General features: G+C 40.8%; 2 long non-coding RNA genes across 2 annotated transcripts; both read left to right on the top strand.

Annotated features, from left to right (window-relative positions):
• Nucleotides 1-12700: 12700 nt before the first annotated feature.
• Nucleotides 12701-14325, top strand: LOC139062355 (uncharacterized). Its single transcript, XR_011515930.1, has 4 exons — nt 12701-12838; nt 13375-13470; nt 13561-13648; nt 14107-14325. It is a non-coding gene; the product is annotated as an uncharacterized lncRNA (long non-coding RNA).
• Nucleotides 14326-21990: 7665 nt separating this feature from the next.
• Nucleotides 21991-23615, top strand: LOC139062455 (uncharacterized). Its single transcript, XR_011515989.1, has 4 exons — nt 21991-22128; nt 22665-22760; nt 22851-22938; nt 23397-23615. It is a non-coding gene; the product is annotated as an uncharacterized lncRNA (long non-coding RNA).
• The last annotated feature ends 1975 nt before the right edge of the window (nt 23616-25590 follow it).

Below are 25590 nucleotides of genomic sequence, written 5' to 3' on the forward strand. Positions count from 1 at the left end.
GAACGTTTCATGATGATAGCACTTTCCTAAGGGGGTCAAACCATGTCGCAAAGGTCACCGGATCTGGTGTCACTTTAAAGAATTAGTCCAGTTACACATTTGTGGGCTTATAACTTGGCTTCTGAATGTCCTAGAGCGGTCAGGTTTGTTTTAGTGTACTCCAATCAACAGCCCCTACAACCACAAAAAGGAATGGAGTCATTAGCACTTATGGTTTGTAAATGGCACCCAGAATTATGTTGCACGAAGCACAATTTCACATCATTCTGGGTCCATTTGTGTGAAAACAAGGTCCAATCAGGCTGAAACATTACAGGAAGGTAGAATCTATTAAAATGTAAGTGATCTGAAGGTTTCATGATGATAGCACTTCCCTAAGGGGGTCAAACCATGTCCCAAAGGTCACCGGATCTGGTGTCTAAAGAAGTAGTCCAGTTACACATTTGTGGGCTTATAACTTGGCTTCTGAATGTCCTAGAGAGATCAGGTTTGTTTTAGTATACTCCAATCAACAGCCCCTACAACCACAAAAAGGAATGGAGTCATTAGCACTTATGGTTTTTAAATGGCACCCAGAATTATGTTGCACGAAGCACAATTTCACATCATTCTGGGTCTATTTGTGTGAAAACAAGGTCCAATCAGGCTGAAACGTTACAGGAAGGTAGAATCTACTGAGTTGTAAGTGATCAGAACGTTTCATGATGATAGCACTTTCCTAAGGGGGTCAAACGATGTCCCAAAGATCACCGGATCTGGTGTCAATTTAAAGAAGTAGTCCAGTTACACATTTGTGGGCTTATAACTTGGCTTCTGAATGTCCTAGAGAGATCAGGTTTGTTTTAGTGTACTCCAATCAACAGCCCCTACAACCACAAAAAGGAATGGAGTCATTAGCACTTATGGTTTGTAAATGGCACCCAGAATTATGTTGCACGAAGCACAATTTCACATCATTCTGGGTCCATTTATGTGAAAACAAGGTCCAATCAGGCTGAAACGCTACAAGAAGGTAGAATCTATTGAGTTGTAAGTGATCTGAACGTTTCAAGATGATCGCACATTCCTATAGGGGGTAAAACCATGTCCCAAAGGTCACCGGGCCTGGTGTCACTTTAAAGAAGTAGTCCAGTTACACCTTTGTGGGCTTATAACTTGGCTTCTGAATGTCCTAGAGAGGTTAGGTTTGTTTTAGTGTACTCCAATCAACAGCCCCTACAACCACAAAAAGGAATGGAGTAATTAGCACTTATGGTTTGTAAATGGCCCCCAGAATTATGTTGCACGAAGCACAATTTCACATCATTCTGGGTCCATTTGTGTGAAAACAAGGTCCAATCAGGCTGAAACGTTACAGGAAGGTAGAATCTATTGAGTTGTAAGTGATCTGAACGTTTCATGATGATAGCACTTTCCTAAGGGGGTCAAACCATGTCCCAAAGGTCACCGGATCTGGTGTCAATTTAAAGTAGTCCAGTTACACATTTGTGGGCTTATAACTTGGCTTCTGAATGTCCTAGAGACATCAGGTTTGTTTTAGTATACTCCAATCAACAGCCCCTACAACCACAATAAGGAATGGAGTCATTAGCACTTATGGTTTTTAAATGGCACCCAGAATTATGTTGCACGAAGCACAATTTCACATCATTCTGGGTTCATTTGTGTGAAAACAAGGTACAATCAGGCTGAAACGTTACAGGAAGGTAGATTCTATTGAATTGTAAGTGATCTGAACGTTTCATGATGATAGCACTTTCCTAAGGGGGTCAAACCATGTCCCAAAGGTCACCGGGCCTGGTGTCACTTTAAAGAAGTAGTCCAGTTACACCTTTGTGGGCTTATAACTTGGCTTCTGAATATCCTAGAGAGGTCAGGTTTGTTTTAGAGTACTCCAATTAGCAGCCCCCATTACCACTAAAAGGAATGAAGTCATTAGCATTTATGGTTTGTAAATGGCACCCAGAATTATGTTGCACGAAGCACAATTTCACATCATTCTGGGTTCATTTGTGTGAAAACAAGGTCCAATCAGGCTGAAACGTTACAGGAAGGTAGAATCTATTGAGTTGTAAGTGATCTGAATGTTTCATGATGATAGCACTTTCCTAAGGGGGTCAAACCATGTCCCAAAGGTCACCGGATCTGGTGTCAATTTAAAGAAGTAGTCCAGTTACACATTTGTGGGCTTATAACTTGGCTTCTGAATGTCCTAGAGAGATCAGGTTTGTTTTAGTGTACTCCAATCAACAGCCCCTACAACCACAAAAAGGAATGGAGTCATTAGCACTTATGGTTTGTAAATGGCACCTAGAATTATGTTGCACGAAGCAAAATTTCACATCATTCTGGGTTCATTTGTGTGAAAACAAGGTCCAATCAGGCAGAAATGTTACAGGAAGGTAGAATCTATTGAGTTGCAAGTGATCTGAACGTTTCATGATGGTAGCACTTTCCTATAGGGGGTCAAACCATGTCCCAAAGGTCACCGGGCCTGGTGTCACTTTAAAGAAGTAGACAAGTTACACCTTTGTGGGCTTATAACTTGGCTTCTGAATGTCCTAGAGAGATCAGGGTTGTTTTAGTGTACTCCAATCAACAGCACCCACAACCACAAAAAGGAATGGAGTCATTAGCACTTATGGTTCTTAAATGGCACCCAGAATTATGTTGCACGAAGCACAATTTCACATCATTCTGGGTCCATTTGTGTGAAAACAAGGTCCAATCAGGCTGAAACGTTACAGGAAGGTAGAATCTATTGAGTTGTAAGTGACCTGAACGTTTCAAGATGATCGCACATTCCTATAGGGGTAAAACCATGTCCCAAAGGTCACCGGGCCTGGTGTCACTTTAAAGAAGTAGTCCAGTTACATCTTTGTAGGCTTATAACTTGGCTTCTGAATGTCCTAGAGAGATCAGGTTTGTTTTAATGTACTCCAATCAACAGCCCCTACAACCACAAAAAGGAATGGAGTCATTAGCACTTATGGTTTGTAAATGGCACACAGAATTATGTTGCACGAAGCACAATTTCACATCATTCTGGGTTCATTTGTGTGAAAACAAGGTCCAATCAGGCAGAAACGTTACAGGAAGGTAGAATCTATTGAGTTGTAAGGGATCTGAACGTTTCATGATGATAGCACTTTCCTAAGGGGGTCAAACCATGTCGCAAAGGTCACCGGATCTGGTGTCACTTTAAAGAATTAGTCCAGTTACACATTTGTGGGCTTATAACTTGGCTTCTGAATGTCCTAGAGCGGTCAGGTTTGTTTTAGTGTACTCCAATCAACAGCCCCTACAACCACAAAAAGGAATGGAGTCATTAGCACTTATGGTTTGTAAATGGCACCCAGAATTATGTTGCACGAAGCACAATTTCACATCATTCTGGGTCCATTTGTGTGAAAACAAGGTCCAATCAGGCTGAAACATTACAGGAAGGTAGAATCTATTAAAATGTAAGTGATCTGAAGGTTTCATGATGATAGCACTTCCCTAAGGGGGTCAAACCATGTCCCAAAGGTCACCGGATCTGGTGTCTAAAGAAGTAGTCCAGTTACACATTTGTGGGCATATAACTTGGCTTCTGAATGTCCTAGAGAGATCAGGTTTGTTTTAGTATACTCCAATCAACAGCCCCTACAACCACAAAAAGGAATGGAGTCATTAGCACTTATGGTTTTTAAATGGCACCCAGAATTATGTTGCACGAAGCACAATTTCACATCATTCTGGGTTCATTTGTGTGAAAACAAGGTCCAATCAGGCTGAAACGTTACAGAAAGGTAGAATCTATTGAGTTGTAAGTGATCTGAACGTTTCATGATGATAGCACTTTCCTAAGGGGGTCAAACCATGTCCCAAATGTCACCGGATCTGGTGTCAATTTAAAGTAGTAGTCCAGTTACACATTTGTGGGCTTATAACTTGGCTTCTGAATGTCCTGGAGAGGTCAGGTTTGTTTTAATGTACTCCAATCAACAGCCCCTACAACCACAAAAAGGAATGGAGTCATTAGCACTTATGGTTTGTAAATGGCACCCAGAATTATGTTGCACGAAGCAAAATTTCACATCATTCTGGTTTCATTTGTGTGAAAACAAGGTCCAATCAGGCAGAAACGTTACAGGAAGGTAGAATCTATTGAGTTGTACGTGATCTGAACGTTTCATGATGATAGCACTTTCCTATAGGGGGTCAAACCATGTCCCAAAGGTCACCGGGCCTGGTGTCACTTTAAAGAAGTAGTCCAGTTACACCTTTGTGGGCTTATAACTTGGCTTCTGAATGTCCTAGAGAGATCAGGGTTGTTTTAGTGTACTCCAATCAACAGCCCCCACAACCACAAAAAGGAATGGAGTCATTAGCACTTATGGTTCTTAAATGGCTCCCAGAATTATGTTGCACGAAGCACAATTTCACATCATTCTGGGTCCATTTGTGTGAAAACAAGGTCCAATCAGGCAGAAACGTTACAGGAAGGTAGAATCTATTGAGTTGTACGTGATCTGAACGTTTCAAGATGATCGCACATTCCTATAGGGGGTAAAACCATGTCCCAAAGGTCACCGGGCCTGGTTTCACTTTAAAGAAGTAGTCCAGTTACATCTTTGTAGGCTTATAACTTGGCTTCTGAATGTCCTAGAGAGATCAGGTTTGTTTTAATGTACTCCAATCAACAGCCCCTACAACCACAAAAAGGAATGGAGTCATTAGCACTTATGGTTTGTAAATGGCACACAGAATTATGTTGCACGAAGCACAATTTCACATCATTCTGGGTTCATTTGTGTGAAAACAAGGTCCAATCAGGCTGAAACGTTACAGGAAGGTAGAATCTACTGAGTTGTAAGTGATCTGAACGTTTCATGATGATAGCACTTTCCTAAGGGGGTCAAACGATGTCCCAAAGATCACCGGATCTGGTGTCAATTTAAAGAAGTAGTCCAGTTACACATTTGTGGGCTTATAACTTGGCTTCTGAATGTCCTAGAGAGATCAGGTTTGTTTTAGTGTACTCCAATCAACAGCCCCTACAACCACAAAAAGGAATGGAGTCATTAGCACTTATGGTTTGTAAATGGCACCCAGAATTATGTTGCACGAAGCACAATTTCACATCATTCTGGGTCCATTTATGTGAAAACAAGGTCCAATCAGGCTGAAACGCTACAAGAAGTTAGAATCTATTGAGTTGTAAGTGATCTGAACGTTTCAAGATGATCGCACATTCCTATAGGGGGTAAAACCATGTCCCAAAGGTCACCGGGCCTGGTGTCACTTTAAAGAAGTAGTCCAGTTACACCTTTGTGGGCTTATAACTTTGCTTCTGAATGTCCTAGAGAGGTTAGGTTTGTTTTAGTGTACTCCAATCAACAGCCCCTACAACCACAAAAAGGAATGGAGTAATTAGCACTTATGGTTTGTAAATGGCCCCCAGAATTATGTTGCACGAAGCACAATTTCACATCATTCTGGGTCCATTTGTGTGAAAACAAGGTCCAATCAGGCTGAAACGTTACAGGAAGGTAGAATCTATTGAGTTGTAAGTGATCTGAACGTTTCATGATGATAGCACTTTCCTAAGGGGGTCAAACCATGTCCCAAAGGTCACCGGATCTGGTGTCAATTTAAAGAAGTAGTCCAGTTACACATTTGTGGGCTTATAACTTGGCTTCTGAATGTCCTAGAGACATCAGGTTTGTTTTAGTATACTCCAATCAACAGCCCCTACAACCACAATAAGGAATGGAGTCATTAGCACTTATGGTTTTTAAATGGCACCCAGAATTATGTTGCACGAAGCACAATTTCACATCATTCTGGGTTCATTTGTGTGAAAACAAGGTCCAATCAGGCTGAAACTTTACAGGAAGGTAGAATCTACTGAGTTGTAAGTGATCTGAACGTTTCATGATGATAGCACTTTCCTAAGGGGGTCAAACGATGTCCCAAAGATCACCGGATCTGGTGTCAATTTAAAGAAGTAGTCCAGTTACACATTTGTGGGCTTATAACTTGGCTTCTGAATGTCCTAGAGAGATCAGGTTTGTTTTAGTGTACTCCAATCAACAGCCCCTACAACCACAAAAAGGAATGGAGTCATTAGCACTTATGGGTTGTAAATGGCACCCAGAATTATGTTGCACGAAGCACAATTTCACATCATTCTGGGTCCATTTATGTGAAAACAAGGTCCAATCAGGCTGAAACGCTACAAGAAGGTAGAATCTATTGAGTTGTAAGTGATCTGAACGTTTCAAGATGATCGCACATTCCTATAGGGGGTAAAACCATGTCCCAAAGGTCACCGGGCCTGGTGTCACTTTAAAGAAGTAGTCCAGTTACACCTTTGTGGGCTTATAACTTGGCTTCTGAATGTCCTAGAGAGGTTAGGTTTGTTTTAGTGTACTCCAATCAACAGCCCCTACAACCACAAATAGGAATGGAGTAATTAGCACTTATGGTTTGTAAATGGCCCCCAGAATTATGTTGCACGAAGCACAATTTCACATCATTCTGGGTCCATTTGTGTGAAAACAAGGTCCAATCAGGCTGAAACGTTACAGGAAGGTAGAATCTATTGAGTTGTAAGTGATCTGAACGTTTCATGATGATAGCACTTTCCTAAGGGGGTCAAACCATGTCCCAAAGGTCACCGGATCTGGTGTCAATTTAAAGAAGTAGTCCAGTTACACATTTGTGGGCTTATAACTTGGCTTCTGAATGTCCTAGAGACATCAGGTTTGTTTTAGTATACTCCAATCAACAGCCCCTACAACCACAATAAGGAATGGAGTCATTAGCACTTATGGTTTTTAAATGGCACCCAGAATTATGTTGCACGAAGCACAATTTCACATCATTCTGGGTTCATTTGTGTGAAAACAAGGTACAATCAGGCTGAAACGTTACAGGAAGGTAGATTCTATTGAATTGTAAGTGATCTGAACGTTTCATGATGATAGCACTTTCCTAAGGGGGTCAAACCATGTCCCAAAGGTCACCGGGCCTGGTGTCACTTTAAAGAAGTAGTCCAGTTACACCTTTGTGGGCTTATAACTTGGCTTCTGAATATCCTAGAGAGGTCAGGTTTGTTTTAGAGTACTCCAATTAGCAGCCCCCATTACCACTAAAAGGAATGAAGTCATTAGCATTTATGGTTTGTAAATGGCACCCAGAATTATGTTGCACGAAGCACAATTTCACATCATTCTGGGTTCATTTGTGTGAAAACAAGGTTCAATCAGGCTGAAACGTTACAGGAAGATAGAATCTATTTAGTTGTAAGTGATCTGAACGTTTCATGATGATAGCACTTTCCTAAGGGGGTCAAACCATGTCCCAAAGGTCACTGGGCCTGGTGTCACTTTAAAGAAGTAATCCAGTTACACATTCGTGGGCTTATAACTTGGCTTCTGAATGTCGTAGAGAGATCAGGTTTGTTTTAATGTACTCCAATCAACAGCCCCTACAACCACAAAAAGGAATGGAGTCATTAGCATTTATGGTTTGTAAATGGCACCCAGAATTATGTTGCACGAAGCACAATTTCACATCATTCTGGGTTCATTTGTGTGAAAACAAGGTCCAATCAGGCTGAAACGTTACAGGAAGGTAGAATCTATTTAGTTGTAAGTGATCTGAACGTTTCATGATGATAGCGCTTTCCTAAGGGGATCAAACCATGTCCCAAAGGTCACCGGATCTGGTGTCAATTTAAAGAAGTAGTCCAGTTACACATTTGTGGGCTTATAACTTGGCTTCTGAATGTCCTAGAGAGATCAGGTTTGTTTTAATGTACTCCAATCACTAGCCCCTACAACCACAAAAAGGAATGGAGATATTAGCACTTATGGTTTGTAAATGGCATCCAGAATTATGTTGCACGAAGCACAATTTCACATCATTCTGGGTTCATTTGTGTGAAAACAAGGTCCAATCAGGCTGAAACGTTACAGGAAGGTAGAATCTATTGAGTTGCAAGTGATCTGAACGTTTCATGATGATAGCACTTTCCTAAGGGGGTCAAACCATGTCCCAAAAGTCACCGGATCTGGTGTCAATTTAAAGAAGTAGTCCAGTTACACATTTGTGGGCTTATAACTTGGCTTCTGAATGTCCTAGAGAGATCAGGTTTGTTTAGTGTACTCCAATTAACAGCCCCTACAACCACAAAAAGGAATGGAGTCATTAGCACTTATGGTTTGTAAATGGCACACAGAATTATGTTGCACGAAGCAAAATTTCACATCATTCTGGGTCCATTTGTGTGAAAACAAGGTCCAATCAGGCTGAAACGCTACAAGAAGGTAGAATCTATTGAGTTGTAAGTGATCTGAACATTTCAAGATGATCGCACATTCCTATAGGGGGTAAAACCATGTCCCAAAGGTCACCGGGCCTGGTGTCACTTTAAAGTAGTAGTCCAGTTACACCTTGTGGCCTTATAACTTGGCTTCTGAATGTCCTAGAGAGGTTAGTTTGTTTTAGTGTAGTCCAATCAACAGCCCCTAAAACCACAATAAGGAATGGAGTCATTAGCACTTATGGTTTGTAAATGGCACCCAGAATTATGTTGCACGAAGCACAATTTCACATCATTCTGGGTTCATTTGTGTGAAAACAAGGTCCAATCAGGCTGAAACGTTACAGGAAGGTAGAATCTATTGAGTTGTAAGTGATCTGAACGTTTCATGATGATAGCACTTTCCTAAGGGGGTCAAACCATGTCCCAAAGGTCACCGGATCTGGTGTCAATTTAAAGAAGTAGTCCAGTTACACATTTGTGGGCTTATAACTTGGCTTCTGAATGTCCTAGAGAGATCAGGTTTGTTTTAGTGTACTCCAATCAACAGCCCCTACAACCACAAAAAGGAATGGAGTCATTAGCACTTATGGTTTTTAAATGGCACCCAGAATTATGTTGTACGAAGCACAATTTCACATCATTCTGGGTCCATTTGTGTGAAAACAAGGTCCAATCAGGCTGAAACGTTACAGGAAGGTAGAATCTATTGAGTTGTAAGTGATCTGAACGTTTCATGATGATAGCACTTTCCTAAGGGGGTCAAACCATGTCCCAAAGGTCACTGGATCTGGTGTCAATTTAAAGAAGTAGTCCAGTTACACATTTGTGGGCTTATAACTTGGCTTCTGAATGTCCTAGAGAGATCAGGTTTGTTTTAATGTACTCCAATCAACAGCCCCTACAACCACAAAAAGGAATGGAGTCATTAGCACTTATGGTTTGTAAGTGGCACCCAGAATTATGTTGCACGAAGCACAATTTCACATCATTCTGGGTCAATTTGTGTGAAAACAAGGTCCAATCCGGCTGAAACGCTACAAGAAGGTAGAATCTATTGAGTTGTAAGTGATCTGAACGTTTCAAGATGATCGCACATTCCCATAGGGGGTAAAACCATGTCCCAAAGGTCACCGGGCCAAGTGTCTCTTTAAAGAAGTAGTCCAGTTACACCTTTGTGGGCTTATAACTTGGCTTCTGAATGTCCTAGAGAGGTTAGGTTTGTTTTAGTGTACTCCAATCAACAGCCCCTACAACCACAAAAAGGAATGGAGTCATTAGCACTTATGGTTTGTAAATGGCACCCAGAATTATTTTGCACGAAGCACAATTTCACATCATTCTGGGTTCATTTGTGTGAAAACAAGGTCCAATCAGGCTGAAACATTACAGGAAGGTAGAATCTATTAAAATGTAAGTGATCTGAAGGTTTCATGATGATAGCACTTCCCTAAGGGGGTCAAACCATGTCCCAAAGGTCACCGGATCTGGTGTCTAAAGAAGTAGTCCAGTTACACATTTGTGGGCTTATAACTTGGCTTCTGAATGTCCTAGAGAGATCAGGTTTGTTTTAGTATACTCCAATCAACAGCCCCTACAACCACAAAAAGGAATGGAGTCATTAGCACTTATGGTTTTTAAATGGCACCCAGAATTATGTTGCACGAAGCACAATTTCACATCATTCTGGGTTCATTTGTGTGAAAACAAGGTCCAATCAGGCTGAAACGTTACAGAAAGGTAGAATCTATTGAGTTGTAAGTGATCTGAACGTTTCATGATGATAGCACTTTCCTAAGGGGGTCAAACCATGTCCCAAATGTCACCGGATCTGGTGTCAATTTAAAGTAGTAGTCCAGTTACACATTTGTGGGCTTATAACTTGGCTTCTGAATGTCCTGGAGAGGTCAGGTTTGTTTTAATGTACTCCAATCAACAGCCCCTACAACCACAAAAAGGAATGGAGTCATTAGCACTTATGGTTTGTAAATAACACCCAGAATTATGTTGCACGAAGCAAAATTTCACATCATTCTGGTTTCATTTGTGTGAAAACAAGGTCCAATCAGGCAGAAACGTTACAGGAAGGTAGAATCTATTGAGTTGTACGTGATCTGAACGTTTCATGATGATAGCACTTTCCTATAGGGGGTCAAACCATGTCCCAAAGGTCACCGGGCCTGGTGTCACTTTAAAGAAGTAGTCCAGTTACACCTTTGTGGGCTTATAACTTGGCTTCTGAATGTCCTGGAGAGGTCAGGTTTGTTTTAATGTACTCCAATCAACAGCCCCTACAACCACAAAAAGGAATGGAGTCATTAGCACTTATGGTTTGTAAATAACACCCAGAATTATGTTGCACGAAGCAAAATTTCACATCATTCTGGTTTCATTTGTGTGAAAACAAGGTCCAATCAGGCAGAAACGTTACAGGAAGGTAGAATCTATTGAGTTGTACGTGATCTGAACGTTTCATGATGATAGCACTTTCCTATAGGGGGTCAAACCATGTCCCAAAGGTCACCGGGCCTGGTGTCACTTTAAAGAAGTAGTCCAGTTACACCTTTGTGGGCTTATAACTTGGCTTCTGAATGTCCTGGAGAGGTCAGGTTTGTTTTAATGTACTCCAATCAACAGCCCCTACAACCACAAAAAGGAATGGAGTCATTAGCACTTATGGTTTGTAAATAACACCCAGAATTATGTTGCACGAAGCAAAATTTCACATCATTCTGGTTTCATTTGTGTGAAAACAAGGTCCAATCAGGCAGAAACGTTACAGGAAGGTAGAATCTATTGAGTTGTACGTGATCTGAACGTTTCATGATGATAGCACTTTCCTATAGGGGGTCAAACCATGTCCCAAAGGTCACCGGGCCTGGTGTCACTTTAAAGAAGTAGTCCAGTTACACCTTTGTGGGCTTATAACTTGGCTTCTGAATGTCCTAGAGAGATCAGGGTTGTTTTAGTGTACTCCAATCAACAGCCCCCACAACCACAAAAAGGAATGGAGTCATTAGCACTTATGGTTCTTAAATGGCACCCAGAATTATGTTGCACGAAGCACAATTTCACATCATTCTGGGTCCATTTGTGTGAAAACAAGGTCCAATCAGGCTGAAACGTTACAGGAAGGTAGAATCTATTGAGTTGTAAGTGATCTGAACGTTTCAAGATGATCGCACATTCCTATAGGGGGTAAAACCATGTCCCAAAGGACACCGGGCCTGGTGTCACTTTAAAGATGTAGTCCAGTTACATCTTTGTAGGCTTATAACTTGGCTTCTTAATGTCCTAGAGAGATCAGGTTTGTTTTAATGTACTCCAATCAACAGCCCCTACAACCACAAAAAGGAATGGAGTCATTAGCACTTATGGTTTGTAAATGGCACACAGAATTATGTTGCACAAAGCACAATTTCACATCATTCTGGGTTCATTTGTGTGAAAACAAGGTCCAATCAGGCAGAAACGTTACAGGAAGGTAGAATCTATTGAGTTGTAAGTGATCTGAACGTTTCATGATGATAGCACTTTCCTAAAGGGGTCAAACCATGTCGCAAAGGTCACCGGATCTGGTGTCACTTTAAAGAATTAGTCCAGTTACACATCTGTGGGCTTATAACTTGGCTTCTGAATGTCCTAGAGCGGTCAGGTTTGTTTTAGTGTACTCCAATCAACAGCCCCTACAACCACAAAAAGGAATGGAGTCATTAGCACTTATGGTTTTTAAATGGCACCCAGAATTATGTTGCACGAAGCACAATTTCACATCATTCTGGGTTCATTTGTGTGAAAACAAGGTCCAATCAGGCTGAAACGTTACAGGAAGGTAGAATCTACTGAGTTGTAAGTGATCTGAACGTTTCATGATGATAGCACTTTCCTAAGGGGATCAAACGATGTCCCAAAGATCACCGGATCTGGTGTCAATTTAAAGGAGACATAACATGAAAAACCCACTTTTTTATCCATTAACACTGTGTGTTTCACATTTTAAGTGTCTAAGTGAGCAAAAAGGCTTATATTATTCACTGGAGTTGCTATTTAGATATTTAATAATTAAGTTTTGGGCATATTTGTCCACCCGTTCAGTTTTTACATTATCTATTACATCAGTAATTAATTTAGTGAGGATAACTACCAAATATGGTAATGGCCCTCGGCTAAACACAGAGCCAATCCGCCATTTTTTCTTCTCGCTAAGATTTTTTGTAGTCCTATTGGAAAAATGCAGAATGTCTGGTTATTTTAGCCACACACAGCTCAAAACTGTTCCTCGTTTTAAGGAAGGGTGGTGTGGCAGTATTTAAACCCAGGAGCTGATGACACTACTGCTAAAAAAACACAGAAGAAAAAGTAGTGTGTTTGCGTTTGTTTGTGTGTGTGTGTGTGCGTGCGCGCGCGCGCGCGTGGTTCGTTCGTTCTGTCTCCAGGCTAGTGGCTAAGTACTGAGGGCTTCATCTATCTAAAAGGAGTTATTTCCATCTGAATTTGGCAGCACCGGGACACAGCAGCAGAGCGGTAAGCTTCATATCACTCTAAAATGTCGACAAACTTTACTTTAGATTTACGGGCATTAGCAGCACTAAAGCGTTAGCATCCGGCTTGCTATCGCTAGCACAGTATGCTAGTAAAGTTAGCACCCAGATTAATGTGGATTTGGCTGATTTTCGTGGAATAAAACGTGATTTCTGATCAACGCCTTCTTTTACACCAGATGATAACCTCCCACTGATTGTAACAGCAGAGAGCCTGTGTGTTATTCTACATGAGTGTGATGTAATCTTAGCATCCAGTAAATAAAGTCCCATATCAGCTAAAATGCAGCGTGACAAAGTCATTAAAGTGCGTCAACACAGTGGATTTAATAGAGTTTTAAAGAACGATCTCTAAGTGAAGTGAGGTTAGTTTTTTGTCTCACTGCAGATATAAAAACTAACTCTGCATCAGTCAGACGCAGCAAAGCTCACCGTCTGTATGAGCGTGAGCGTCGGAAAGCTGATAAAATTGGCTGTAAAATAATTAAAACAAAGTAAAAATGTTCCTTTGCTTTTTAGAGTCCACATCCAGAAGACTGGAGCCGTGTTTCACTGACAGGCTGTCAGACTAACGCCCTGATGAGCTCAGCTGGGACAAACTGGTCTGATGTTTAGGTAAGTGAAGATCTGCTTCTCCAAGTCCTTGAGATGCTAGTAAAAAATAATTTAGCCAGCTTGCTAATGTTAATTTTCTTCTCCTCTAAGGAACACAGAACGTTCAGATGTTGGCGTTTCACGTCACCTACTGAGGAAGGAGACCCACCAGTAAAGAGACGGTCTGGACCAGACCAAAGTGAGTGATGACACACCTCAGCCACCCTCATCATTAAGAACACCTCACCCCCTGAATCACTCCGTCTGATGACAGCAGAGTGATTTATTTGATGTTTTACTTGTTTAGTCTGTTTAGAAATTATTGAATTACATTATTTTCTGTAATCGACCATCTGATCTGGACGTGTACAGAATAACTTTCCCCAAGTTCAGCAGCAGCTGGCCTACAAAAACAGCTGCAGCATGTAGTAAGTCTGTCTGCACTGCTCTCTAATGAGCTTCCTTTCATAAGGAATCATTTGTATAATTTTAGTGTCACTATTTTATTACATTTGTAGGAAAATATGAAGTCACTGCAGCAAAGTGAACTTGTGAACAAACACAAACGTGACTATAAACATGAAAGCTAAAGAAACAACTTTCCTAAAGCTGCTTGTAAACAAAATATGTCATTAAAGTTATTGTCTATCATTGCAGAATATGGCGATGACATCATGGAACTGGTCTTTGGAAAAGTTTTCCCTGAACCAACTCCGTTTCTAGATGAGGTAGAGAAGATCTGCATCTCACCAACTCTCTGGTCTCAGTATTCAGACAACGGAGGTCTCCCACTGTTGTCCAGGACCAGTTTGAAGCCCACATACTGCCCCTCCCTCATCATCAGGAAACATCAATCCGTATCCTGAGGACAACAGAAGACGGCAGGAGGACAGGAACTCTGAGACCTAGACACCACCAGCACCGAGACACAAAGCACCTGTGTGCACAACGCCTGTTTTAACTACTAAAGCCTGTTTATTATATTGTTCTACTTATTTGCTGTGAGGTTAATACTTAGAAAATTTGTATATTAATGTAAACAATAAAAAAAATCACTGATTGTATGCTTTCTTTTAGATGTAATGGTCCAAACTCAGCCTTGTAGACATTTATTGCATCCTGTAGGTAAATACACAGAACAGGCTCAGGTCCAGGATGACCCAGCATGCTCTTCTTCCATTCTGGCTGTTAGGGATTGTATCAATAACTCAATGCCTACTGATGTTTTCACCTAACAGTATTTATTTAGAATGCAGGTAAGATTTAACTATATTTGTTAGCAAAGCAGACTGATCTTGGGAATTTCACTGCAGCACTGATGTCCACCTCTCTGTACACATTAGAGAGAATTACCACTTTACAGCTAAACACATTTAATAAAGATATAGGCTACGCATTGCAGACAATAAAAACAAAGTTGTAAGCATTAGAATTATAATGATGACATTAAAGAACACTTGGAGGAATGTTCTTTATTTTTGACTAGAATCTCAAATCTTTAAATTAAAATGTAACTGCTTTTTATCCATTTTCAGCCATTAAGACACCCAATATAAAATAAGACTACTTATAAAATTATTTATAATTATATGTATGTATATAGATAGAGATCTTAATAAAATATATTCTTTGAATGGTGTTTTAATGAGCTGTATCATTTTTTTAAACATTTTTTACAGAAATAAGCAAGCAGCATTCCTTGTGTGTGTGTGTGTGTGTGTGCGCGCGCGCGTGTGCCTGCTCGCTTGTCCCTCCGTCGGCCGTGACGGGTGTGTGTGAGTGACTACAGACAAATGCATGAGAGAGTTAGCAGCCATGAAACAGCTTGATGAACTACTCTCCCCACGTGTTTTAAAAATGCTAATATGCTACGCTAAATCTGCAATGCTAAATAATGATTTCTCTATAGAACTACAAAGTCCGACTGGGGGAGGAGAGTACAGGACTGCACTATGGAGGGGGGCGGAGTTTACAGCTCCTCCTCCAGTTTAAAGAGACAGTACCCCAAAACGGCTCGTTCTCAAGACTCTACTCAGAACAGGGATAGATGAGGGTCTGTAGAGCAACAATAATGAGGAAATCAGACCAAAGAACTGCAGTTCCACTGTATTTAGACCCCCAACTGAAGGATTTAGATGTAAAAAGGAATAACTTAAAAGCATGTTATGTCTCCTTTAAAGAAGTAGTCCAGTTACACATTTGTGGGCTTATAACTTGGCTTCTGAATGTCCTAGAGAGATCAGGTTTGTTTTAGTGTACTCCAATCAACAGCCCCTACAACCACAAAAAGGAATGGAGTCATTAGCACTTATGGTTTGTAAATGGCACCCAGAATTATGTTGCACGAAGCACAATTTCACATCATTCTGGGTCCATTTATGTGAAAACAAGGTCCAATCAGGCTGAAACGCTACAAGAAGGTAGAATCTATTGAGTTGTAAGTGATCTGAACGTTTCAAGATGATCGCACATTCCTATAGGGGGTAAAACCATGTCCCAAAGGTCACCGGGCCTGGTGTCACTTTAAAGAAGTAGTCCAGTTACACCTTTGTGGGCTTATAACTTGGCTTCTGAATGTCCTAGAGAGGTTAGGTTTGTTTTAGTGTACTCCAATCAACAGCCCCTACAACCACAAAAAGGAATGGAGTAATTAGCACTTATGGTTTGTAAATGGCACCCAGAATTATGTTGTACGAAGCACAATTTCACATCATTCTGGGTCCATTTGTGTGAAAACAAGGTCCAATCAGGCTGAAACGTTACAGGAAGGTAGAATCTATTGAGTTGTAAGTGATCTGAACGTTTCATGATGATAGCACTTTCCTAAGGGGGTCAAACCATGTCCCAAAGGTCACCGGATCTGGTGTCAATTTAAAGAAGTAGTCCAGTTACACATTTGTGGGCTTATAACTTGGCTTCTGAATGTCCTAGAGACATCAGGTTTGTTTTAGTATACTCCAATCAACAGCCCCTACAACCACAATAAGGAATGGAGTCATTAGCACTTATGGTTTTTAAATGGCACCCAGAATTATGTTGCACGAAGCACAATTTCACATCATTCTGGGTTCATTTGTGTGAAAACAAGGTACAATCAGGCTGAAACGTTACAGGAAGGTAGATTCTATTGAATTGTAAGTGATCTGAACGTTTCATGATGATAGCACTTTTCTAAGGGGGTCAAACCATGTCCCAAAGGTCACCGGGCCTGGTGTCACTTTAAAGAAGTAGTCCAGTTACACCTTTGTGGGCTTATAACTTGGCTTCTGAATATCCTAGAGAGGTCAGGTTTGTTTTAGAGTACTCCAATTAGCAGCCCCCATTTCCACTAAAAGGAATGAAGTCATTAGCATTTATGGTTTGTAAATGGCACCCAGAATTATGTTGCACGAAGCACAATTTCACATCATTCTGGGTTCATTTGTGTGAAAACAAGGTCCAATCAGGCTGAAACGTTACAGGAAGGTAGAATCTATTTAGTTGTAAGTGATCTGAACGTTTCATGATGATAGCACTTTCCTAAGGGGGTCAAACCATGTCCCAAAGGTCACTGGGCCTGGTGTCACTTTAAAGAAGTAGTCCAGTTACACATTCGTGGGCTTATAACTTGGCTTCTGAATGTCGTAGAGAGATCAGGTTTGTTTTAATGTACTCCAATCAACAGCCCCTACAACCACAAAAAGGAATGGAGTCATTAGCATTTATGGTTTGTAAATGGCCCCCAGAATTATGTTGCACGAAGCACAATTTCACATCATTCTGGGTTCATTTGTGTGAAAACAAGGTCCAATCAGGCTGAAACGTTACAGGAAGGTAGAATCTATTTAGTTGTAAGTGATCTGAACGTTTCATGATGATAGCACTTTCCTAAGGGGGTCAAACCATGTCCCAAAAGTCACCGGATCTGGTGTCAATTTAAAGAAGTAGTCCAGTTACACATTTGTGGGCTTATAACTTGGCTTCTGAATGTCCTAGAGAGATCAGGTTTGTTTAGTGTACTCCAATCAACAGCCCCTACAACCACAAAAAGGAATGGAGTCATTAGCACTTATGGTTTATAAATGGCACCCAGAATTATGTTGCACGAAGCAAAATTTCACATCATTCTGGGTCCATTTGTGTGAAAACAAGGTCCAATCAGGCTGAAACGCTACAAGAAGGTAGAATCTATTGAGTTGTAAGTGATCTGAACATTTCAAGATGAATCCACATTCCTATAGGGGGTAAAACCATGTCCCAAAGGTCACCGGGCCTGGTGTCACTTTAAAGTAGTAGTCCAGTTACACCTTGTGGGCTTATAACTTGGCTTCTGAATGTCCTAGAGAGGTTAGTTTGTTTTAGTGTAGTCCAATCAACAGCCCCTAAAACCACAAAAAGGAATGGAGTCATTAGCACTTATGGTTTGTAAATGGCACCCAGAATTATGTTTCACGAAGCACAATTTCACATCATTCTGGGTTCATTTGTGTGAAAACAAGGTCCAATCAGGCTGAAACGTTACAGGAAGGTAGAATCTATTGAGTTTTAAGTGATCTGAACGTTTCATGATGATAGCACTTTCCTAAGGGGGTCAAACCATGTCCCAAAGGTCACCGGATCTGGTGTCAATTTAAAGAAGTAGTCCAGTTACACATTTGTGGGCTTATAACTTGGCTTCTGAATGTCGTAGAGAGATCAGGTTTGTTTTAGTGTACTCCAATCAACAGCCCCTACAACCACAAAAAGGAATGGAGTCATTAGCACTTATGGTTTTTAAATGGCACCCAGAATTATGTTGTACGAAGCACAATTTCACATCATTCTGGGTCCATTTGTGTGAAAACAAGGTCCAATCAGGCTGAAACGTTACAGGAAGGTAGAATCTATTGAGTTGTAAGTGATCTGAACGTTTCATGATGATAGCACTTTCCTAAGGGGGTCAAACCTTGTCCCAAAGGTCACTGGATCTGGTGTCAATTTAAAGAAGTAGTCCAGTTACACATTTGTGGGCTTATAACTTGGCTTCTGAATGTCCTAGAGAGATCAGGTTTGTTTTAATGTACTCCAATCAACAGCCCCTACACCCACAAAAAGGAATGGAGTCATTAGCACTTATGGTTTGTAAGTGGCACCCAGAATTATGTTGCACGAAGCACAATTTCACATCATTCTGGGTCCATTTGTGTGAAAACAAGGTCCAATCCGGCTGAAACGCTACAAGAAGGTAGAATCTATTGAGTTGTAAGTGATCTGAACGTTTCAAGATGATCGCACATTCCTATAGGGGGTCAAACCATGTCCCAAAGGTCACCGGGCCAAGTGTCTCTTTAAAGAAGTAGTCCAGTTACACCTTTGTGGGCTTATAACTTGGCTTCTGAATGTCCTAGAGAGGTTAGTTTGTTTTAGTGTAGTCCAATCAACAGCCCCTAAAACCACAAAAAGGAATGGAGTCATTAGCACTTATGGTTTGTAAATGGCACACAGAATTATGTTGCACGAAGCACAATTTCACATCATTCTGGGTTCATTTGTGTGAAAACAAGGTCCAATCAGGCAGAAACGTTACAGGAAGGTAGAATCTATTGAGTTGTAAGTGATCTGAACGTTTCAAGATGATCGCACATTCCCATAGGGGGTCAAACCATGTCCCAAAGGTCACCGGGCCAAGTGTCTCTTTAAAGAAGTAGTCCAGTTACACCTTTGTGGGCTTATAACTTGGCTTCTGAATGTCCTAGAGAGGTTAGGTTTGTTTTAGTGTACTCCAATCAACAGCCCCTACAACCACAAAAAGGAATGGAGTCATTAGCACTTATGGTTTGTAAATGGCACCCAGAATTATTTTGCACGAAGCACAATTTCACATCATTCTGGGTTCATTTGTGTGAAAACAAGGTCCAATCAGGCTGAAACATTACAGGAAGGTAGAATCTATTAAAATGTAAGTGATCTGAAGGTTTCATGATGATAGCACTTCCCTAAGGGGGTCAAACCATGTCCCAAAGGTCACCGGATCTGGTGTCTAAAGAAGTAGTCCAGTTACACATTTGTGGGCTTATAACTTGGCTTCTGAATGTCCTAGAGAGATCAGGTTTGTTTTAGTATACTCCAATCAACAGCCCCTACAACCACAAAAAGGAATGGAGTCATTAGCACTTATGGTTTTTAAATGGCACCCAGAATTATGTTGCACGAAGCACAATTTCACATCATTCTGGGTTCATTTGTGTGAAAACAAGGTCCAATCAGGCTGAAACGTTACAGAAAGGTAGAATCTATTGAGTTGTAAGTGATCTGAACGTTTCATGATGATAGCACTTTCCTAAGGGGGTCAAACCATGTCCCAAAGGTCACCGGGCCTGGTGTCACTTTAAAGAAGTAGTCCAGTTACACCTTTGTGGGCTTATAACTTGGCTTCTGAATGTCCTGGAGAGGTCAGGTTTGTTTTAATGTACTCCAATCAACAGCCCCTACAACCACAAAAAGGAATGGAGTCATTAGCACTTATGGTTTGTAAATAACACCCAGAATTATGTTGCACGAAGCAAAATTTCACATCATTCTGGTTTCATTTGTGTGAAAACAAGGTCCAATCAGGCAGAAACGTTACAGGAAGGTAGAATCTATTGAGTTGTACGTGATCTGAACGTTTCATGATGATAGCACTTTCCTATAGGGGGTCAAACCATGTCCCAAAGGTCACCGGGCCTGGTGTCACTTCAAAGAAGTAGTCCAGTTACACCTTTGTGGGCTTATAACTTGGCTTCTGAATGTCCTGGAGAGGTCAGGTTTGTTTTAATGTACTCCAATCAACAGCCCCTACAACCACAAAAAGGAATGGAGTCATTAGCACTTATGGTTTGTAAATAACACCCAGAATTATGTTGCACGAAGCAAAATTTCACATCATTCTGGTTTCATTTGTGTGAAAACAAGGTCCAATCAGGCAGAAATGTTACAGGAAGGTAGAATCTATTGAGTTGTACGTGATCTGAACGTTTCATGATGATAGCACTTTCCTATAGGGGGTCAAACCATGTCCCAAAGGTCACCGGGCCTGGTGTCACTTTAAAGAAGTAGTCCAGTTACACCTTTGTGGGCTTATAACTTGGCTTCTGAATGTCCTAGAGAGATCAGGGTTGTTTTAGTGTACTCCAATCAAAAGCCCCCACAACCACAAAAAGGAATGGAGTCATTAGCACTTATGGTTCTTAAATGGCACCCAGAATTATGTTGCACGAAGCACAATTTCGCATCATTCTGGGTCCATTTGTGTGAAAACAAGGTCCAATCAGGCTGAAACGTTACAGGAAGGTAGAATCTATTGAGTTGTAAGTGATCTGAACGTTTCAAGATGATCGCACATTCCTATAGGGGGTAAAACCATGTCCCAAAGGACACCGGGCCTGGTGTCACTTTAAAGATGTAGTCCAGTTACATCTTTGTAGGCTTATAACTTGGCTTCTGAATGTCCTAGAGAGATCAGGTTTGTTTTAATGTACTCCAATCAACAGCCCCTACAACCACAAAAAGGAATGGAGTCATTAGCACTTATGGTTTGTAAATGGCACACAGAATTATGTTGCACGAAGCACAATTTCACATCATTCTGGGTTCATTTGTGTGAAAACAAGGTCCAATCAGGCAGAAACGTTACAGGAAGGTAGAATCTATTGAGTTGTAAGTGATCTGAACGTTTCATGATGATAGCACTTTCCTAAAGGGGTCAAACCATGTCGCAAAGGTCACCGGATCTGGTGTCACTTTAAAGAATTAGTCCAGTTACACATCTGTGGGCTTATAACTTGGCTTCTGAATGTCCTAGAGCGGTCAGGTTTGTTTTAGTGTACTCCAATCAACAGCCCCTACAACCACAAAAAGGAATGGAGTCATTAGCACTTATGGTTTTTAAATGGCACCCAGAATTATGTTGCACGAAGCACAATTTCACATCATTCTGGGTTCATTTGTGTGAAAACAAGGTCCAATCAGGCTGAAACGTTACAGGAAGGTAGAATCTACTGAGTTGTAAGTGATCTGAACGTTTCATGATGATAGCACTTTCCTAAGGGGATCAAACGATGTCCCAAAGATCACCGGATCTGGTGTCAATTTAAAGGAGACATAACATGAAAAACCCACTTTTTTATCCATTAACACGGTGTGTTTCACATTTTAAGTGTCTAAGTGAGCAAAAAGGCTTATATTATTCACTGGAGTTGCTATTTAGATTTTTAATAATTAAGTTTTGGGCATATTTGTCCACCCGTTCAGTTTTTACATTATCTATTACATCAGTAATTAATTTAGTGAGGATAACTACCAAATATGGTAATGGCCCTCGGCTAAACACAGAGCCAATCCGCCATTTTTTCTTCTCGCTAAGATTTTTTGTAGTCCTATTGGAAAAATGCAGAATGTCTGGTTATTTTAGCCACACACAGCTCAAAACTGTTCCTCGTTTTAAGGAAGGGTGGTGTGGCAGTATTTAAACCCAGGAGCTGATGACACTACTGCTAAAAAAACACAGAAGAAAAAGTAGTGTGTTTGCGTTTGTTTGTGTGTGTGTGTGTGCGTGCGCGCGCGCGCGCGTGGTTCGTTCGTTCTGTCTCCAGGCTAGTGGCTAAGTACTGAGGGCTTCATCTATCTAAAAGGAGTTATTTCCATCTGAATTTGGCAGCACCGGGACACAGCAGCAGAGCGGTAAGCTTCATATCACTCTAAAATGTCGACAAACTTTACTTTAGATTTACGGGCATTAGCAGCACTAAAGCGTTAGCATCCGGCTTGCTATCGCTAGCACAGTATGCTAGTAAAGTTAGCACCCAGATTAATGTGGATTTGGCTGATTTTCGTGGAATAAAACGTGATTTCTGATCAACGCCTTCTTTTACACCAGATGATAACCTCCCACTGATTGTAACAGCAGAGAGCCTGTGTGTTATTCTACATGAGTGTGATGTAATCTTAGCATCCAGTAAATAAAGTCCCATATCAGCTAAAATGCAGCGTGACAAAGTCATTAAAGTGCGTCAACACAGTGGATTTAATAGAGTTTTAAAGAACGATCTCTAAGTGAAGTGAGGTTAGTTTTTTGTCTCACTGCAGATATAAAAACTAACTCTGCATCAGTCAGACGCAGCAAAGCTCACCGTCTGTATGAGCGTGAGCGTCGGAAAGCTGATAAAATTGGCTGTAAAATAATTAAAACAAAGTAAAAATGTTCCTTTGCTTTTTAGAGTCCACATCCAGAAGACTGGAGCCGTGTTTCACTGACAGGCTGTCAGACTAACGCCCTGATGAGCTCAGCTGGGACAAACTGGTCTGATGTTTAGGTAAGTGAAGATCTGCTTCTCCAAGTCCTTGAGATGCTAGTAAAAAATAATTTAGCCAGCTTGCTAATGTTACTTTTCTTCTCCTCTAAGGAACACAGAACGTTCAGATGTTGGCGTTTCACGTCACCTACTGAGGAAGGAGACCCACCAGTAAAGAGACGGTCTGGACCAGACCAAAGTGAGTGATGACACACCTCAGCCACCCTCATCATTAAGAACACCTCACCCCCTGAATCACTCCGTCTGATGACAGCAGAGTGATTTATTTGATGTTTTACTTGTTTAGTCTGTTTAGAAATTATTGAATTACATTATTTTCTGTAATCGACCATCTGATCTGGACGTGTACAGAATAACTTTCCCCAAGTTCAGCAGCAGCTGGCCTACAAAAACAGCTGCAGCATGTAGTAAGTCTGTCTGCACTGCTCTCTAATGAGCTTCCTTTCATAAGGAATCATTTGTATAATTTTAGTGTCACTATTTTATTACATTTGTAGGAAAATATGAAGTCACTGCAGCAAAGTGAACTTGTGAACAAACACAAACGTGACTATAAACATGAAAGCTAAAGAAACAACTTTCCTAAAGCTGCTTGTAAACAAAATATGTCATTAAAGTTATTGTCTATCATTGCAGAATATGGCGATGACATCATGGAACTGGTCTTTGGAAAAGTTTTCCCTGAACCAACTCCGTTTCTAGATGAGGTAGAGAAGATCTGCATCTCACCAACTCTCTGGTCTCAGTATTCAGACAACGGAGGTCTCCCACTGTTGTCCAGGACCAGTTTGAAGCCCACATACTGCCCCTCCCTCATCATCAGGAAACATCAATCCGTATCCTGAGGACAACAGAAGACGGCAGGAGGACAGGAACTCTGAGACCTAGACACCACCAGCACCGAGACACAAAGCACCTGTGTGCACAACGCCTGTTTTAACTACTAAAGCCTGTTTATTATATTGTTCTACTTATTTGCTGTGAGGTTAATACTTAGAAAATTTGTATATTAATGTAAACAATAAAAAAAATCACTGATTGTATGCTTTCTTTTAGATGTAATGGTCCAAACTCAGCCTTGTAGACATTTATTGCATCCTGTAGGTAAATACACAGAACAGGCTCAGGTCCAGGATGACCCAGCATGCTCTTCTTCCATTCTGGCTGTTAGGGATTGTATCAATAACTCAATGCCTACTGATGTTTTCACCTAACAGTATTTATTTAGAATGCAGGTAAGATTTAACTATATTTGTTAGCAAAGCAGACTGATCTTGGGAATTTCACTGCAGCACTGATGTCCACCTCTCTGTACACATTAGAGAGAATTACCACTTTACAGCTAAACACATTTAATAAAGATATAGGCTACGCATTGCAGACAATAAAAACAAAGTTGTAAGCATTAGAATTATAATGATGACATTAAAGAACACTTGGAGGAATGTTCTTTATTTTTGACTAGAATCTCAAATCTTTAAATTAAAATGTAACTGCTTTTTATCCATTTTCAGCCATTAAGACACCCAATATAAAATAAGACTACTTATAAAATTATTTATAATTATATGTATGTATATAGATAGAGATCTTAATAAAATATATTCTTTGAATGGTGTTTTAATGAGCTGTATCATTTTTTTAAACATTTTTTACAGAAATAAGCAAGCAGCATTCCTTGTGTGTGTGTGTGCGCGCGCGCGTGTGCCTGCTCGCTTGTCCCTCCGTCGGCCGTGACGGGTGTGTGTGAGTGACTACAGACAAATGCATGAGAGAGTTAGCAGCCATGAAACAGCTTGATGAACTACTCTCCCCACGTGTTTTAAAAATGCTAATATGCTATGCTAAATCTGCAATGCTAAATAATGATTTCTCTATAGAACTACAAAGTCCGACTGGGGGAGGAGAGTACAGGACTGCACTATGGAGGGGGGCGGAGTTTACAGCTCCTCCTCCAGTTTAAAGAGACAGTACCCCAAAACGGCTCGTTCTCAAGACTCTACTCAGAACAGGGATAGATGAGGGTCTGTAGAGCAACAATAATGAGGAAATCAGACCAAAGAACTGCAGTTCCACTGTATTTAGACCCCCAACTGAAGGATTTAGATGTAAAAAGGAATAACTTAAAAGCAAGTTATGTCTCCTTTAAAGAAGTAGTCCAGTTACACATTTGTGGGCTTATAACTTGGCTTCTGAATGTCCTAGAGACATCAGGTTTGTTTTAGTATACTCCAATCAACAGCCCCTACAACCACAATAAGGAATGGAGTCATTAGCACTTATGGTTTTTAAATGGCACCCAGAATTATGTTGCACGAAGCACAATTTCACATCATTCTGGGTTCATTTGTGTGAAAACAAGGTACAATCAGGCTGAAACGTTACAGGAAGGTAGATTCTATTGAATTGTAAGTGATCTGAACGTTTCATGATGATAGCACTTTCCTAAGGGGGTCAAACCATGTCCCAAAGGTCACCGGGCCTGGTGTCACTTTAAAGAAGTAGTCCAGTTACACCTTTGTGGGCTTATAACTTGGCTTCTGAATATCCTAGAGAGGTCAGGTTTGTTTTAGAGTACTCCAATTAGCAGCCCCCATTTCCACTAAAAAGAATGAAGTCATTAGCATTTATGGTTTGTAAATGGCACCCAGAATTATGTTGCACGAAGCACAATTTCACATCATTCTGGGTTCATTTGTGTGAAAACAAGGTCCAATCAGGCTGAAACGTTACAGGAAGGTAGAATCTATTTAGTTGTAAGTGATCTGAACGTTTCATGATGATAGCACTTTCCTAAGGGGGTCAAACCATGTCCCAAAGGTCACTGGGC

This window comes from Nothobranchius furzeri, chromosome 13 (assembly GCF_043380555.1).
Source record: "Nothobranchius furzeri strain GRZ-AD chromosome 13, NfurGRZ-RIMD1, whole genome shotgun sequence".
Taxonomy (NCBI): domain Eukaryota; kingdom Metazoa; phylum Chordata; class Actinopteri; order Cyprinodontiformes; family Nothobranchiidae; genus Nothobranchius; species Nothobranchius furzeri.